Source organism: Cervus canadensis, chromosome 30, assembly GCF_019320065.1.
Source record: "Cervus canadensis isolate Bull #8, Minnesota chromosome 30, ASM1932006v1, whole genome shotgun sequence".
Lineage (NCBI taxonomy): Eukaryota > Metazoa > Chordata > Mammalia > Artiodactyla > Cervidae > Cervus > Cervus canadensis.
The window spans coordinates 9,508,850-9,514,878 of record NC_057415.1 but is presented as its reverse complement, the minus strand read 5'-3'; the positions used below and the strand labels follow the sequence as shown (position 1 = coordinate 9,514,878).

General features: G+C 41.5%; 1 non-coding gene across 1 annotated transcript; it reads left to right on the top strand.

Annotated features, from left to right (window-relative positions):
- Positions 1-3,126: 3,126 nt before the first annotated feature.
- On the top strand, positions 3,127-3,199 carry TRNAG-CCC. The gene has a single exon. It is a non-coding gene; the product is annotated as a tRNA-Gly (tRNA).
- The last annotated feature ends 2,830 nt before the right edge of the window (positions 3,200-6,029 follow it).

Genomic DNA, 6,029 nt, shown 5'->3' with positions numbered 1-6,029 from the left:
AGAATGAATGGAGAATAGAGTTTATTAGAGCAGATGCTGGTAGAACAACAGGCTCATCTCCTGACAGACCAGGGAGACCCAACACCTTTCATGGGCTAGTAGCCAATTTTTTTAGCCTCAAGACAAAGAAAATTCCTGCTGGAAGGGTGGCATTAGGTGATTGGTTAGGGTGCTATGACAAATCTAGACAACATATTAAAAAGCAGAGACATCACTCTGCTGAAAAAATGTCTGTATAGTCCAAGTTATGGTTTTTCCAGTAGTTATATTTGGATGTGAGAATTGGACCATAAAGAAGGCTGAGTGCTGAAGAATTGATGCTTTCAAATTGAGGTGCTGGAGAAGACTCTTGAGATGCCCTTGGACTGCAAGGAGATCAAACCAGTCAATCCTAAAGGAAATCAACCCTAAATATTCATTGAAAGGGCTGATACTGAAGCTGAATCTCCAATAATTTGGCCACCTAATGTGAAGAGCTGGCTCATTGGAAAAGACCCTGATGTGGAAAAAGACTGAAAGCAAAAGGAGAAGAGGGCAGCAGAGGATGAGATGGTTAAATAGCATCACGATCTCAAAGACATGAATTTGCGCAAACTCCAGGAGATAGTGGAGGACAGAGGAGCCCGGAGTCCTGCAGTATATGAGGCTGCAGATTTGGACATGACTTAGTGACTGAACAACAATAACAATAGGGTGTTATAGGGTGGGTAATAGGGTAATACGGAGTCAGGGGGCTGGCCTGTTTAGATCGGGGGTGGGGGTGCTCATGGCAACGGTTGCTATGGGGTTCAGTCAGTTTCAGGGATGACCTTGGTGCAGGGCTCCACATCTGTGACCTTGGTATAGGGCTCTGTAATTGGTGCAAGGAATGGCACCTGACCAAAGCCAGGCTGATGAGAGCAAGTCCTTAGGAATTTTGGAGTTTGAACTGAGAAGCATAAACCTGAACTGGAACTGAAAGAGATGAACCAACATTCTGTTAGGTACCTGGATTTAAACTGTCAACTTGAGCATTATCAGAAGCTGGGTTTGTTATTATTATTATTATTATTATTATTATTATGGTGGTGACTGAGGAAGTGTAAGATGCTTGTCTGGAGAGAAGAAAGGAGGGAGAGAAGGTAGGGTGGGGACAACAAGCAGGGCTTGTTCAATTCCTCTGGCTCTTGCAATGTACCTCCTTCTTGACTGCTGGGACCTGGGCCTCTCAGGTCCAGGATATCAATATCAGAGAAGAGCCGATAACTTAGCTTCTGCAGTCCTGCAAGGTGCATAAATGATCTAGCTCCTAGCAGTCTGAGGTCAAGACTGACACATTTCCATTTCTGAGTTAAATAAGTTAAAACTTGCTCTGTTGTCCTCTCACTGCTTTCAGACCACCATTTTAGATATCTCCATCCTGCCAGGTGTGGGTCCCCTGGTGACTCAGCAGTAAAAAAAAAAAGAAAAATATCCACCTATCAATGCAGGAGACCCAGGTTCAATCCCTAGGTCGGGAAGATCCCCTGGAGAAAGAAATGGCAACCCACTCCAGTGTTCTTGCCTGGGAAACCCCATGGACAGAGGAGCCTGGAGGGCTACAGTTTATGGGGCCGCAGAGTTGAACACGACTTAGTGAGTAAACAACACCACCACCACCCTGCCAGGCAAACATGGTGATGCCTCTCACCATAAAGTGACTTGAATTGGATGCAGCAAAGGCAAGGGCATCATTCAAGGACAGGTTGAAGAAAGGTTTCCAGCCTTGTCACTCCTGCCTGTGATGTCCCAGGAAGCCAGAAACCACATCAGAGGGACTGAAAGTGCTCCCAGACATAGCACTAAAAAGGAGAAACTGCTCCAAGAGCTGGCACAAACCTTCTGTCTTCTTGGCAGACCTGAAGATTCAGAGAGTGTGGTTCTACAAAATTCTAGCATTGATTATGGAAGTGGAAGTCTTGTTGTATTCATGGATGTTTTCAACTTTTCAATAGTGTTTCTAGCTGGGCAAAATTCTCGTTTAAAAACCCAGCTTCCGGAGAGGGTGTGGAGAAAGGGGAACCCTCTTACACTGTTGGTGGGAGTGCAAACTAGTACAGCCGCTATGGAGAACAGGGTGGAGATTTCTTAAAAAACTGGAAATAGAACTGCCATATGAGCCAGCAATCCCACTCCTGGGCATACTCACCGAGGAAACCAGATCTGAAAGAGACACGTGCACCCCAATGTTCATCGCAGCACTGCTTATAATAGCCAGGACATGGAAGCAACCTAGATGCCCATCAGCAGATGAATGGATAAGGAAGCTGTGGTACATACACAATGGAATATTACTCAGCCATTAAAAGAATACATTTGAATCAGTTCTAAATGAGATGGATGAAAACTGGAGCCCATTATATAGAGTGAAGTAAGCCAGAAAAGATAACAACCAATACAGTATACTAATGCGATTAACAGAATTAGAAAGGATGCTAACGATAACCCTATATGCGAGACAGAAAAAGAGACACAGATGTATAGAACAGACTTTTGGACTCTGTGGGAGAAGGCGAGGGTGGGATGATCTGAGAGAATAGCATCGAAACATGTATATTATCAAGTGTGAAACAGATCACCAGTCCAGGTTGGATGCATGAGACAAGTGCTCAGGGCTGGTGCACTGGGAAGACCCAGAGGGATGGGGTGGGGAGGGGGGTGGGAGGGGGATCAGGATGGGGAACACATGTAAATCCATGGCTAATTCATGTCAATGTATGGCAAAAACCACTACAATATTGTAAAGTAATTAGCCTCCAACTAATAAAAATAAATGAGAAAAAAAAACAAAAAAAAAACCAGCTTCCTCAATACAGAAGTCAGAACTAAAATTCCAGGCACTCCTTGCATTTTGTCTACAGGCATGCTACTTCCCCCACATGAATCTTTGATTGGAAGTGAGCAATCTGAGCGAGGTAAATATCACTAAAGTTCAGCAGTATTTCTGGTTCTCCTCTCCTTCTAAGCACCAGGAGGACTGTACTTGTGGTCATGAGATTTGTTTTGATCAATGCAGTGTGAGCAGAAGCCAGTATATGCTTTCCAACCTCACTCTCTTCTGCCACAGCCAACTCTGAAGGTTCATATCAAGAAGGTAGCATCAGGACTTCCCTGGTGGTCCAGTGGCTAAGACTCTGTACTCCCAATGCAGAGGGCTCAGGTTCAATCCCTGGTCAGAGAACTTGATTCCACATGCTGCAATGAAGAGGTCACATGCCACTACTAAAAGACCCTGTGTGCCTCAACTAAGATCCAGTGCAACCAAATAAATACTTTAAAAAATTATTTAAAGAAGAAGAAGGTGGCATTGTAAGCTGGTGGAGCTTCCAATAGCTTAGATCCCTCAGTGACTACAGTGAGAAGACTCTTCCTCTCCCTTTCACCCATAATGGAACTGTAACTGAACAAGAAATATATCTTTGCTGTTTTAAGCCAGTAAGATCTGGGGGTTGTTTGTAAGTACTGTGTTATCTAACGAATTCTGACCGATATGAAAGGAGGCAGGTTGGACATAGGACTTCAATTTCCTATAACACAAGTGTCTAGCTTTTGGGAGTGGTAGTGGCAACAGCAGTGGCTTCCTAGTGGTTACAATACTGAGTTCTTGATTCACATCAACATACAGCAGAAACCATCACAATATTGTAATTATGCTCTAATTAAAAATAAAAATTAAAATAAAAAAATACTGAATTCTTACCACCGAAGTGCCTTAGGGCTTAGTATTTGGAGTGGTAATGACTGCCATTTCCTCATCAGGTTGTATGATGTGGTTTGGGTGTTATTACTAGAAACATCCTCAAGTCCATTCCCCTAACCCTCCTAACAATGCTGAGCTAAATAATATCTTTTTTTTTTCCCAATAGTAATGTGACTTTATTATTTTTTTTTCATTTATTTTTATTAGTTGGAGGTTAATTACTTTACAATATTGTAGTGGGTTTTGCCATACATTGACATGAATCAGCCATGGATTTACATGTATTTCCCATCCTGATCCCCCCTCCCACCTCCCTCTCTACCCAATCCCTCTGAGTCTTCCCAGTGCACCAGGCCCGAGCACTTGTCTCATGCATCCCACCTGGGCTGGTGATCTGTTTCACTAGATAATATACATGTTTCGATGCTGTTCTCTCGAAACATCCCACCCTCGCCTTCTCCCACAGAGTCCAAAAGTCTGTTCTGTACATCTGTGTCTCTTTTTCTGTTTTGCATATAGGGTTATCATTACCATCTTTCTAAATTCCATATATATGTGTTAGTATGCTGTAATGTTCTTTATCTTTCTGGCTTACTTCACTCTGTATAATGGGCTCCAGTTTCATCCATCTCATTAGAACTGATTCAAATGAATTCTTTTTAACGGCTGAGTAATATTCCATGGTGTGTATGTACCACAGCTTCCTTATCCATTCATCTGCTGATGGGCATCTAGGTTGCTTCCATGTCCTGGCTATTATAAACAGTGCTGCGATGAACATTGGGGTGCATGTGTCTCTTTCAGATCTGGTTTCCTTGGTGTGTATGCCCAGGAGTGGGATTGCTGGGTCATATCGCCAGTTCTATTTCCAGTTTTTAAAGAAATCTCCACAGTGTTCTCCATAGTGGCTGTACTAGTTTGCATTCCCACCAACAGTGTAAGAGGGTTCCCCTTTCTCCACACCCTCTCCAGCATTTATTGCTTGTAGACTTTTGGATAGCAGCCATCCTGACTGGCGTGTAATGGTACCTCATTGTGGTTTTGATTTGCATTTCTCTGATAATGAGTGATGTTGAGCATCTTTTCATGTGTTTGTTAGCCATCTGTATGTCTTCTTTGGAGAAATGTCTGTTTAGTTCTTTGGCCCATTTTTTGATTGGGTCATTTATTTTTCTGGAATTGAGCTGCAGGAGTTGCTTGTATATTTTTGAGATTAATCCTTTGTCTGTTGCTTCATTTGCTATTATTTTCTCCCAATCTGAGGGCTGTCTTTTCACCTTGCTTATAGTTTCCTTTGTTGTGCAAAAGCTTTTAAGTTTCATTAGGTCCCATTTGTTTAGTTTTGCTTTTATTTCCAATATTCTGGGAGGTGGGTCATAGAGGATCTTGCTGTGATTTATGTCGGAGAGTGTTTTGCCTATGTTCTCCTCTAGGAGTTTTATAGTTTCTGGTCTTACATTTAGATCTTTAATCCATTTTGAGTTTATTTTTGTGTATGGTGTTAGAAAGTGTTCTAGTTTCATTCTTTTACAAGTGGTTGACCAGTTTTCCCAGCACCACTTGTTAAAGAGGTTGTCTTTTTTCCATTGTATATCCTTGCCTCCTTTGTCAAAGATAAGGTGTCCATAGGTTTGTGGATTTATCTCTGGGCTTTCTATTCTGTTCCATTGATCTATATTTCTGTCTTTGTGCCAGTACCATACTGTCTTGATGACTGTGGCTTTGTAGTAGAGTCTGAAGTCAGGCAGGTTGATTCCTCCAGTTCCATTCTTCTTTCTCAAGATTACTTTGGCTATTCGAGGTTTTTTGTATTTCCATACAAATTGTGAAATTCTTTGTTCTAGTTCTGTGAAAAATACCATTGGTAGCTTGATAGGGATTGCATTGAATCTATAGATTGCTTTGGGTAGAATAGCCATGTGACAATATTTGATTCTTCCAATTCCATGAAACACAGGAATTTTTCTCCATCTGTTTGTGTCCTGCCTTTGATCTTTCATCAGTGTTTTATAGTTTTCTATGTATAGGTCTTTGGTTTCTTTAGGTAGATATACTCCTAAGTATTTTATTCTTTTTGTTGCAATGGTGAATGGTATTGTTTCCTTAATTTCTTTTTCTGTTTTCTCATTGTTAGTGTATAGGAAAGCAAGGGATTTCTGTGTGTTTAATTTTATATCCTGCAACTTTACTATATTCATTGATTAGCTCTAGTAATTTTCTGGTAGAGTCTTTAGGGTTTTCTATATAGAGGATCATGTCATCTGCAAACAGTGAGAGTTTTACTTCTTCTTTTCCTATCTGGATTCCTTTA